Source organism: Notamacropus eugenii, chromosome 2 (assembly GCF_028372415.1).
Source record: "Notamacropus eugenii isolate mMacEug1 chromosome 2, mMacEug1.pri_v2, whole genome shotgun sequence".
Lineage (NCBI taxonomy): Eukaryota > Metazoa > Chordata > Mammalia > Diprotodontia > Macropodidae > Notamacropus > Notamacropus eugenii.
Window position 1 is genome coordinate 100,764,460 of NC_092873.1, and position 13,251 is coordinate 100,777,710.

A 13,251-nucleotide genomic window follows, 5' to 3' on the forward strand; every position below is an offset into this window, starting at 1 on the left:
CGCCTTTCCATTTCCCCTGCCCTCTCTTGTTATTCATTATTTAACTCCATAGCTGCATTATTTATGCAGAGGAACCATTTTGGATTACGGTTTGTATGGAAAATTAGGACCCAGATCAACTTTCCTCTCCACACATCATACCTCTATTGTCATTCTGTTCTCACTGTGAGCCCAAAGGGAAGGTAAAATTCAGCCAATGAACCTCTTGAGCAATTAACAACTCCAGAGGTCAGCCTAGATGGAGAAATTTCAATTGTTAGCCTGATATCCTTCCACTTTTAAAGGAGACACTTTTCTGAATTCCAGAAAATTTGTATTTAAATGAAAATGCACATGTCAAAGCTTCGCACTGTGAGGCTAGAGTTTTGGCTATACTAATAATTAGTTGTGTGGTCTCAGACAAGACAATGCCCTCTCCCAAAGGAAGAACTTGTAAAATGAGGGGGTCAGACAAGGTAATCTCTAAGGAACCTTCCGGTTCTGATAATCCATGATTCTATAATATCTTGTTTTCTCATTTACCCCAATTTTTTCATTGGACAGACATTCCCGCAGTAAACACATGTTTGAATATCATGCAGTTAAATTAAATTAAGTTCTTTTCAGGTTAGGCAAATTAAATTCAGTTCTACATTGATCAAGCACCTTCTACATGCCTGGCACTGATGATGTGCTGGTAAATGTTTAACAACCATCTCTCCAGGAAAAAATATATACATGACACCCTTTTAAGTTTAACTTGCATTATTAACAATGCATTATTAATTATTAACATTTTCTCCATCACTTTCTTTGGTCTAGACAACCAACAAAATAATAATTCCAAGTTCTGATTTGTAGTGTTTGCCAATTTCCAAGGTGTAAATCCTCACACTGAAAATTTAATAATCTGTTCTCTAGAGCCTCCAGCATACCACTGCCTGGCACTATACTGAAAAAGTAGGAAACATGATCCCTGCCTCTTACAAGTTTACTGTCTTATTGGGAAGAAAAAGCATACACACATGAAGCAATGTTAGAACAAAGAAAGCTTGTTTCTCTTTGAGATAAATTCAAATTGTAATATGAGCATTAAGGACACCTAGGAGTTAAAATGAAGGGAGACATCAATGTGGAACAGAATAGTTTGAATAATCCTCACTAGAATGACTGAACAAGATGTGGATCACAAATGATGAAATTTGGAAAAACGCTTAGGAAGGAATAGATAGGGAAGGGAGCTTTCCAGGCAGGAAAATATCCTGAACAAAGTCATGGACGTGGGAATAAACAAAGTTTGTGGGAGGAGGAGGAGAAGGCATGAAAGAGAAAAGGTAAGAGAATGGCCAGAATATGCAGGCTCTGAGCATCCTTAATTGACTAAGCTGAATACATAGGGCAAAGGCAGGGTTCAACCATTGTACTTCAGACCTTGAGTTGCAAAAAATATATTGTCTTCAACCTTCAAGGTAAGTGTGGAGCCATTCTTAGGAAGAAGAAACCTATTACCTTACCAGTAAGGCAATCAAAAAGCATTTATTAAAAGCCAACTATATGCCAGACACTAACCACACAGGTCTCCTGAGCAACCTCTCTCTACTTGATGGTCAGAGGAAAGTTTTTTTTTTCTTTTAGTTCTTTTCTTTCTTCATCACCTCTGTTCCCTTAAAGCAGAGAATCTCAACCTGGAATCCATAGTTCCTCAAGGAGCCCATGAACTTGGGGGTGGGGGTGGGGAAGAGTATATCTTTATTCCAATAGAATTGATTTCCTTTGTGACCCTACACATTTAAAACATTATTCTAAGTCTCATAAGTTTCATTAGATTGCTAAAGTGGTCCATCACACAAATACACCCTTAAAGAGGAGATTTTCCCAGGCAGCTAACTTACCCTCAGATAGGAGTGCTACTCTCCTTCTCTGGTGGACAGAGAAACAGCTAGCAATCTCCCTATGTCCATTTTCCCATCTCTCTCTCTCTCTCTCTCTCTCTGTTTTAGGAGTTGGAAAACAAGGAATCACAGATTTAGAGCATAAAAATACTTCAGAGGCTGTTTTGTTCAACCCCCTTATTTTGCAAATGAGGACGCTAAAGTCCATTGATAATGTTTAATATAAAATTTTGGAATAATCTCTTTGTTCTCTCTGAAGCAAACTCAGAGAATGCCTCTTCCTATGTCAGCAAAAGACAGCCAAAGCTGACTCTGCACTCCTTGGGAGACCTTTAACCTATGACATATCTTGAATAATGGGACTTTCCTTTGTATCTTATTATCTATAGACACATACTATGTTATGGCATATTAATGGTAAAGAAAAAATAGGCATCCTGGGTTTCTATTGAACATTGTTTGCCCTTTCCTGCATCAGTTACCTGTTTGGGGCAGGAAGCCTGCCACTTACTAGTGGTGGGATTTCCTTACCACCTGGGACATATGTTTACCCAGCTTGGAATCTCAAGACTTGACTGACATTGCTTTGTTAATTGTCCTGTCTTGCTGAATTGATGATTTGTTCAACTAGGAGAGTTCCTTTCTCACGGCAAAATGTATATAAGCCAGAAGATTTCTGCACTGGGCAGCCAGAACATTTGTGGCTCCATAATGCATTATGTTACTGTTTTCTTTAATAGGGAATTGATTAATTAATTAATTAAATCATAAAATGTATGCACTTAACCTGTTGCCTTTTCTTGATAAGTTTCAGGTCAACACCATGGAGATTAAGTGAAATGTCCAATGTCACAGAGACAGTAATCATCAGAGGTGAGATTTGACTCCTAGGCTCCTGATTCCAGATTCAGCACTATTTCCACTATCTTATGCTGCTGCTCAAATCAATATGGTCTCATGTCCAGGCAAGATATAAAGTTAGGAGATAAAAATTACAAGCATCCTGTTTTCCAGGATGTTTGTACACTTTGTGTCTTTAGGGTTACCACTCAGAATTATATTCACAATTCAGAGAAGTCATTTGGATGGGTTTAAGGTTTGATGCTCAGTAAGAAAGTTTCCTTGTAGTTCACATGCATGCTAGGCTCATTAAATTTCTCTCTTTCTCTCCTTTAAACAAAACTGTCTGTTTATTGAATGAAATTTAGCCTAACAAGCATCCTACTATTCATTGTCAGAAAGATCTTGAAAATAGTAGTCTGTAATAAGGGGAGGATATCAAGAGACAGAGAGAGAGAGAGAAAATGAAAAAATATATATATGGAGACTATATATGCATACACACATATATGAATATCTTTTACTTTTACATCACCTTCATTTCTCCTTTTTGCAAAGAATAAAAAAGAAATTGAGGGGCAGGAAAAGAGGGAAGCAGTTTAGCAAAAACCAACCAAGACATTAACACAGTCTGACAGTGCATATGATGGTCCACACCCATAGTTCCTTACTTCTTCTGAGCAGAGAAGAAAACATATTTTTTCATCCATCTCTTCTTAGCTAAACTTGATCATTACAATTATACCAAGTTTGCTTTCAGATTACATTCTTGCTCTTTCCTTTACAACGTTGTAGTCATTATACACATTATTTTCATGGTTCAAGTTACTTTACATCAGTTCATATAATTCTTCCCAACCTACTCTGTATTCTTCATATACAATATTTCTTACAGTACAGCAATATTCCCTTACATTCATACACCATAATTTGTTTAGCTATTCACCAGTCAATGAGATCTGCATTGTCTCTAGTTCTTTGCTACTACAAAAAGTGTGACCAAGAATATTTTGTTTCTGTCTTTGAGTTGGCCATAGAGTTTTAAAGTTCAGAGAACTCTTCTCATTTCCTATGGAACAATACAGGTAGTGCTTTCTCCAAAGTTCATGTAGTAGTAATAGTCCTAGTAGTATAGTAGTTCTGGTAGTGGTGTGAGGAAGAAGAAGAGGAGGAAAAGGAGGAGGAAGAGGAGAAGGAGGAAGGAGTTAGATAGCACAATGGATAGAGTGCTGGGCCTGGAATCAGGAAGACCTGAATTCAAATCTGCCCCCAGACACTTACTAGCTATGTGATCCTGTTTGCCTCAGTGTTCTCCTCAACCACTTCAGTATCTTTGCTAAGAAAACCCCAGTGGGGTCATGAAAAGTTAGGCACAATTGAAACGACTGAACAACAGTAGTAGTAGTGGTTGTTGTAGCATTTATATGGCATTTTAAGGTTTCCAAAACACTTTATAAATACTATATTATTTTATGCTCACAATGATCCTGAAAGGTAAATGCTAATATTGGTCCCATTTTACAGATGAGAAAATTGAAACAACTCTGTTGCCCAGAATCATATAGCTAATAAGAGTCCGGTGGTGAATTTGAATTGAGGTCTTCCTGACTCCAGAGAGTAGGATCATTGCTCTGTTTACCATGCCACCTAGCTGCCTCAGAATTCAAATCTCTTTAACGCAGTCCCCTCATCTTATAGATGAGGAAACTCATACCCAAAGAGTGTTTTCTCACAGGTGGGCATACTTTTTTCCTAGACTATGCTGACTCAATAACTCTTACACTAGCTGGGAATTGAACCAGGTTTTCCCTGACTATTTCATGACTGGCCCAACAATGGCAATAGTCCATGGACCTTAAAATACATACATACATATATACATATGCACATATGCACAGATAGATACACACCTATATGTGTATCTATATATGTGTACATATATACATACACATATATACATACCTATGTGTATATATGTATGTATGTGTATGTGTGTTTCACAATGGCTTACAGGGCATCAAAAGACTGAGGACACAAAGACTTGCAACCTTTGCCAATAACTACCCTTTACCCAACCTTAAAGATAGCCCTTGATTCATTGCTCTGAGGTTGCCTGTCTTCTTAAAAGAAGAACAACCTTCCCCAGTTGCTTCAAGTTGCCCCCTACTTCAGATTATAAAATTCTTATTATATTATTTATATGTATATAATATTATTATTATATCTTATTATTATACAATACAATTCTTGAGGAATAATTGTATTTTTTTTCTCTAGACTAAGGGTCCTCCCGAGAAAGGGGAGTTGGAAGAGGAAGTAAGAAAAAGTATGTAGAGTACAAATATGAATCCTATGTGGAACAAGTGGTTTCATTCCCACACAGAAAATGGTATGTTAGGCAATAAAGAACTACAGAATGATTACAATCAGCTGAGAGGATAATAGTCATGCCTCACTTGGGAGATTTGGGAAGTTTCTGCTATTTAGTTACTTTATAGCTCACCTCCTCGGAGCACAGTCTGATCAGTGCTAAGTGGGTCTCTCTTTCTACAGGTGACTCTCCCGTTTGCTGGTCTGGCTCTGCTGCTGTTGCCTCTGAAACTGCTGTGGTGCCCCCTACCCAGCTTCTTGGGTGCCTCAAAAGAAGGAGATGCCAACTGCCTTTGGAGATTTCACAAGGTCTTGTACTAAAGGAAAGAAGACTCAAACAGAGTGGCTCCATTCCAGGCACAGGCTTAAGTGCTTAGGGGACTATGAACTTGTGGTTTGTGATCAGTAGGAGAAGGGGTATCCCATCTCTCCTGCCTCTCCAAAGCTCAGAGAGTCATCCTGGCACTTCAAAGATAGCAGGAAGAAGGGGCCCAATGACTGAGGATTGTCTTTTCGGACTATCCTTGGAGTTTGGGTTCCACAGTCAATTAAAAGACTTCCTCACCACACAGTATGAAGCCCATAGTCAGCATGGCCAGCAGGAAGCAATCAGAGGATATAAGCAAATGCTCTGAAATGGATCAGGACAGTAGGGTGGGAAGGGAAAGAAGGAAGAAGGGTGGTTCCATTATCCATGTCCAGAAGCAAACTCACCCCAAGTTCCCATGTGCTTGACTAGAATGCCAACTCAGTATGGTCCAAGGGTAGAGAAGAGTATAGCGAAGGGTGTCCATAGGACAAACTGAGTATCCCTGCTGCTTCCTGCAGCCTATGAGCATCCTGTCCACAAGGACTGACTGTAGCACATGGCTGGCTCATCTTTCTAAGTCAGCAATCGGCAGGTGATAATAACAGCTGACTTTTATATTGTGCTTTATGGCTTTATTTCCACATTTATATAAATCACATTTATATAGCACTTTACAGTTTGTAAGAGCTTTCACGTTTATTTAAAGGACTCACTTTAATATAACTCCAATTTATGAAGGACTCACTCGTTTATATATAACACTGACATTTATATATCACTTTAAAGTTTACAACAAGTTTTCACATTTATATGGGGCTTTACAGCTTATGAAGGACTGCTACATTTATATAAAATACTCATTTGTAGCTCTTTATAGCTTACAAAACAAAATGTTTTACAATCTTTCTCTACCCTACCTTTCCAAACTTCCTACCCTGTACCTTCAAGCAAGGCTATGGGCACACACACTTACCCTAAAGCTAGGGAAACTAGCAGCACCCCTTCCCTCTCACCACAGCATTCTGGGAAAGACAAGGATCAGAACCTTGGCTCGTAGCTTTTCAAACAAACCGTGCCAACAGCTGCCTGGGTAGTTATTGCCTAAAAGCCATTTCTGCAATGAGTGTTTGTAGGATGTCGATTGTTGAAATTCATTTCCCGCTGCTCTTCTTTGTTCAGGGCTCTGGACAGCCTTTGAACAGTCTTCTGGCATGCCACCAACTATATGTGCTGCCCATCAGCTGACAAGCCTAGGAGGGAGAGAGCCCTGGACTGCAGGAAGCAGAGAAAGTGAGAGAGAGCTGAGCTGTGACAGGCCACAAGAGCAAATGGAACCAGCTGGGGGCCAAGAAATGGGGTTTATTGGTTGTTGGTTTTTATGAATGTACTTGTCACAAAACCACTTTGAAACCTTGCTAAGTGTTCTGTTTAGGAATTGGTTTAAAAAAAAAAATCGCTGCCTCTGGAAGAGATTCCGGCACTTTTAGTAAACAGGTTCTGTTGTAAGTTTTGTTACTCTAAGCTTTGTAGTTGGTGACAAGTTGTAAGCCATCCTGGCTGCCTGAAACCATTGGCTGCAGAAACATTAAGGCTCTACCAATAGCAACCTGGTGTCCACAAGAAGGGATATTTCACCTCAACTAGACTAACCTCTCTCCCTCATTCTCAGCTTGCCTTTACCCCCTTTTCAGCCCAGTGGGAGATGCCTCTTGCAATAGCACTGGTTCTTGGAGGAGAAGTACCACCACTACTACCACCAGGAGGATGCTGCACCCTATCCTGCACCCTAAGTGCCTACTGTTTGCCAAACACTATGTTAAGGGCTGGAGTCACAGAGAAAGGCAAAAAACAGTCTTTGTTCTCAAGGCACTCACCACTGAATGATGCAGAAGGTCAAAGGACTTAGAAAGCCCATACTCTGCCCTGGCTGGCCAAGAAATCTGGACCAATCTGGACCAAAGAGATTCCAAGACCTGCTCAAGCAGTGGGTATGTGAGATAAAAGTGAAATATCTATTTTGGCAGTCTCAAAGGCTTTTAGCTTCAGGAGAGATAAAGAATGCAACAGACTTTTTAAAAATAGATTTCTGTATTTGTTAATTACCAGTCCATTGTGTTTTAAGTATTTTCAGTGGTATAGGAAACAAACTGTTTCCTTGTATGTGATGTTCATATTGTACATGGAAGTACCTTTTCTAGAAGGGACCTTTTTACCCACTTTGGGAGGGAAAATAATACCTAAGCTTGGTTTTAGAGATGTCTTCCAGGGTCAATGAGCCAGAGATAGAGGGAAACCTACCCCCTTTCCTACTTATGGGGTCAGTTCTCATTCAAGATACATCCAATCTGTGTAAATCTAGAACCAAAGTTCCTTGAAAGACAAAAGCCAAAGCTAAGTTCATATGGCCAGGAGATATGGATCTTGTGAGATTCTCAGGCAGTGGAATCTTGAGGGATGAAGGTCTATTTCAAAAATCCCACAAAATTATCTTTACCTTTCAGGCAAATATAATGTATGTGATATTATAGGTGTTTGTGTCTGTGAATCTTATAAGTCTTAAGTATTTCCTCTGATGGAGAAAATAAACAAGTGTTTTATACCTGATATCCATGATACGTACCACAGAGAAGGAAGGAAATAAGCATTGATTAGGTGCCAGGCACTGTGCTAAGTGCTTTACAACTGTTATCTCACGTGAGTCATACAACTACCCTGGGAGGTAGGTGCTTTTGTTATCCTTACTTTTGAGAAAACTGAGGCAGATGGCCATTAAGTAATTTGCCCAGAGTCACCCAGCTCATAAATGTCTGAGGTCGGATTTAAACTCAGATCTTCCTAATACCGGGCCCAGCACTCTACCCACCACCCTTATCTGGCTGTTAGATCTTGTTGCCCCCTTTAGAGAAGATGCCAGACATAAAGATACTCAACATGAAAAATATCTAGCTTTGCTTTAGAGATTTTCCCTGGACTTATTCATCAGTGGCATCAATGAGCCAGTAGGAGCAAAAAAAGGGCCTAACTCCCCCTCTTTGAGGGCAGACTTATCCTATTAATGAGTCCATAGGAACCAAAATTAGAGTTTCCTTGGGGCACAGGGGACATATATGTCCTCAGCACATAGCACAGTGATTGCCTTGAACATAGAAGAAGCTGGATAAATGTCTTGTTGAGTTACTGTAAATGAAAATTAAATGAGAGATGTTCCCATTGCCCAGGCCTTGGTTGGGTCACATATGAAGTATTGGCTTCAATTCTGGGTGTTACATTTTAGAAGGTCATTGACAAGCTGTAGCATGTCCAAAGGAGGCTGACCATAATGGTGGGAGAATCACAAATCATGACTTTGGAGGTTGATATGATAGAATTGAATGGCTTTGGATAGTTCAGTTAACAAACATTTATTAAGTACTTAGGGGTATGTGGGGTATTCCCGGAGGACTAGCACATCTAGTGTAAGGGTTTGCCTAAGCCCTTTTCAGGGTTGCTCATCCACCTTTGGTGTCCATGTTGCACATATATACGTGGATGTGTGTGTGTGTGTGTGTGTGTGGGTGTGTGTGTGTGGGTGTGGGTGCGGGTGTGGGGGTGTGTGTGTATGTGAGTTTATAGAGAGAGAGAGCAAAGAGAGAAGAGAGAGGAGAGATAGAAAGAGAGAGACAGAAGAGAGAGAAAGGAGAGAGGAGATAATCTCAAAGGGAAGGTATTAGAATTAAGAGAGATCAGGAACAGATTTCTGCAGAAGGTGGAATTTGAGCTGAGTCTTGAAGGAATCTAGAACTAAAAGACAAAGATGAGGGGACAAGTCACTTAACTTCTCTAGGCCTCTGTGATAGGAACAATATCTTCAGCTGCCTCCCCCTATTACAAGTGAGGCAAATGTTTCCTTAAAAGGTATTAACGCTATCTTTAAATTTTAATTAGCTCAGGGTTCTAAGGCTCCAGTCACTGACATAGCTTCTTGATCACTGAATACAAAACATCCAGGACCTAGGGGCTAGAGCTTCTCCCTCTGATTTGTTGATCACAGACCAGCAACATGAATCATACTGGAAATCAATGCTTTATCCTTGATGAACACCTTTCACTTCTCTGAATATCCTCTCCCTAATTTGGCGTAAGTAGACCTCCTTTTGGTAACTACTGTAAAATAGATTAGGAATGTCTCATTTCATTCCAATTTCAGATCTAACCTGCCAAAGGTACCACCCTAAATCAGGCCAGGCCCTATTTCTTCTTCTATAAAATGAGAATTTTGGATTAGATAACCTCTAAGTTCCCTACTAATTCTAAATATATGAATTAGGGGACGTTTAGCCTGGAGAAGACAGACAATAGCTCATCAGTTCATAGGTTAAAACTAGAAGGAACCTTAAATGTCCTTTAGTACACTCCACAGATGGGGACATGGGAGGTTAAAGACTTGATCAAGGTCACATAGGTACTAGGCATCAGAGATAAGATTTTGATCTCGTTCCTGACTTCAATTAGTGGTCTTTCCACAGTATTGCTGCCTCTTTTTATCTTCAAATATTGGGTGGAATGTTCTAGGAAAGAGGAGTTAAGTTTGTTCTAGTTGACCGCAGTGATTATAACCAGTAACCACGTGAAGACATTACAGAGGCAGATTTCAGCTCAACATTATAAGGAAGAACTTTCCTCCTGACTATTAGAAGTACCTGAGAATGGAGTAGTACATTCCTTTATCATCAAAGGTCTTCAAGTGGAGCCTGGATATGCTTCATGCTTTAGAAATGGATTACATTACATGACATCTGAAGTCCCTTTCATCTCTAGGATTTAAATAATCAGTTCATACACTATCCATCTAAGAATGGAAAAAAGTCAAGGGAGAGAGGGCAAATATCGTTTCTCTTCCCAGAAGGCAAACACTTTGGGAAATCTTTTACCTGGAAAAGAAATTCATGATTTTCAATCTGAAAGGAGATGATGTGCTGTGTGATAGTATCTTATCTTTTTGTTTCTGCCATGCTGAGATTAACACTGAGGTGACCATAAGGACAGTAGAATTTCTTATTCCAGGAAATTAGGTAAAAATATTTTTAAATGTATATTTAATAATTGTAATAGTGAAGCAAAGTAAATTCTCTACCTGTGACTAAGGCACTAAAAAGTTCTTAGTAGTTGAAGAAAACCTTTTTTTGACACCAAGCTGACTTAAAGTTCCAGGACACTTCAAGGTAAGAATTGATATTGATGCAGAAAGTAGTTCTAAAACAATTTTTTTCTAACCAAGTCTGGGGGGGTAAATAAGAATTAAGTTTAACAAGATTTTTGTAATCATTAAAGATGAGTGAGAAATGTACCAAGCTGTTTGTTCTTCTGTGTTTCTTTCTCTGAAACAGCAGTGTATTAATACAGAAACAGCAAACAGTAGCCTTGAAGTCAGAAAAACCTGGTTTTAAGTACTGCCTTCCTATATTGCTAACTATAAGATCATGATGGAATTACTTAATTTTTCTGAATGTCTGGTCCTTCATTTAAATAATCAGTATAATTCTGGATTAGGTTGCACAACATAACAGCCCGAGGGCTGCATGTGGCTTGTCAAAGGATTTCAGGTGGTCAAAGAAAAATGTAGAGGATGTAAAAGAAAGTAAAGATGTAATGAGTGTTTTATCAGTGCCTGGCTTAACACACCTTCCACTAGTCACTATTGTGCCTGTCATGTCACTTGGCGGGTAAGTTACCATAGCACAATTTCTCCTGTTTACCACGTAACCCACTGCAACCAACCATCATCAGTCTGTGACTCGTCTGAGAGGAATGATTTCATGGTAAACAAAAATCTTAAGCAATAAGTGTAATTAATTGTTATTAATTGAAGTTTCCTTTTTAAAAAAATATGTTTTATTTGCAAAATAGCTTGATCATTAATTATACCTTTACTTAGAAAGTGAGACTCTAAAAACCTATTTACATCCTGAAGAAGTTCAGCCTATTTTAATTTTGGACCCTACCTACTGCCAAATTGTCCAGCTCTGTTCCAGATATTTAACAGGGTAGTTTTGAGTAAAGTGCTTTGCAAACTGAAAACCATTGTATATGTAACCAGAAAGTGTCACTGTAAAGTCTGACTGGGGAGAACTTCCCTCCTCCTTTCTGGAAAGAGGAAGGGCTGATTCTTGTTTGGTCACCACCTTGACCTTCTCTCTATGTCTCTCTTTTTCTCTCTCTCCCTCCCTCCTTCCCTCCCTCCCTCCCTCCTTCTCTCTCTCTCTCTCTCTCTCTCTCTCTCTCTCTCTCTCTCTCTCTCTCTCTCTCTCTCTCTCTCTCTCTCCCCCCCTCCCCCTCCCTCCCTCTCCCTCTCCGTCTCCCTCTCCCTCTCCCTCTCTCCCTCTCTCTCTCCCTCTCCCTCTCCCTCTCCCTCTCTCCCTCTCCCTCTCCCTCTCCCTCTCCGTCTCCCTCTCTCTCTCTCTCTCTCTCTCTCTCTCTCTCTCTCTCTCTCTCTCTCTCTCTCTCTCTCTCTCTCTCATTTGAGGGTAAACATTGCCTAAGAACGGACCAGCCGTACCTTGTTACAACAATGAGTTCTTTATACATAGAAGTGAAAGAAAAACACCAACCCTTCTCTTTTAAATTCTGCTTCTCTGGAACTTTATCAAAATCATTAATTTTTTTAAAAATCATTAAAATCCCTATTTGATAAGAATTACTTCGGAAAAAAAGAATTACTTGGAAAACTAGAAAGCAATATGTCACAAATTAGGTTTTTGCCAATATATCATACCATGTTGTTTTTGTTCAGTCATCTTTAGTCAAATTCATCTTTTCATGACCCAATTTGGGGTCTTCTTGGCAGAGATACTGGAGTGGTTTGACATTTCCTTCTCCAGCTCATTTTGCAGATGAGAAAACTGAGACACACAGGGTTAAACAACTTGCTCAAGACCACACAACTAGTGTCGGAAGTCAAATTTGAACTCAGATCTTCCTGACTCTAGGTGCAACACTCACTCTATCCATTGTGCCATGTAACTACCCTATCTTATACAATATTCCACAATAAATTCAAAATTGATACTTGTGCTGAATATTAAAGATCATATGAAAAACTAGAAGAGGATCAGATCATATACTTTTCATAGCTAAGCTTAGGGGATGAATTTTCTACTCAACAAGAGATAGAGGCAACTAAAAAAGATAAAATAGATAATTTAATAATATAAATTTGAAATGCTTTTGTGTGATCAAAATTTATGTGGGGAGGATAAGAAGAGAAGCTGTTGACTGGGAACAATGCCTCTTATCAAATTTCTCTGATAAGGAATATGGAATCCAAAATACATGACCAAAGCCATTCTTTAATATATGTGGTCAAAGAAAATGAAAAATAAGAAGAATCATAAAAAGTTTGTAGCCCCCACATAGAATAATTTCTGATCCATGGTACAGAGTTAGTTCCTGGACTATTTAAATCCTGTTGAAATCAACCTAGCCACTTCCATTTCCAGATTTGCAGTCACAATCACAAAACAATTAAGATCAGATCTTATCTCTACCTAGGGAAAGACATATTTAAAGTATTACTGAAAACAGCAAATGACCAACTTAAAATGAAAGGAGAATTGTGGGTTTAAACATCTACCCTTTCAGATGGAAAAGAGAATAGGAAAAAAAAGGAAAGAGGCAATTCACCAGCTGCTTGGGTTTTCTTGGGGAAAATAGTCCTGTCCTTTCTCAGTGTGTTTACTTCCCATGAGTAGAATGACAATCAAGAGAGACTGCCCCAACCACTCAGGGCTCATTGTCAGTCGGGCTCATTGTCAGTCTGCTTTCAAAGTATCCTCCTTCACTGTGCTACTGCTGCTGGTTTGGAGGGAAACAGCAACAGTTACC

At 39.3% G+C, this 13,251-nt stretch overlaps 1 protein-coding gene across 1 annotated transcript in view; it reads right to left on the reverse strand.

The window, feature by feature from the left end:
- Positions 1–13,251, reverse strand: part of UNC5CL (unc-5 family C-terminal like) — a 185,231-nt gene that overhangs the window by 104,004 nt on the left and 67,976 nt on the right. The window lies entirely within an intron of this gene.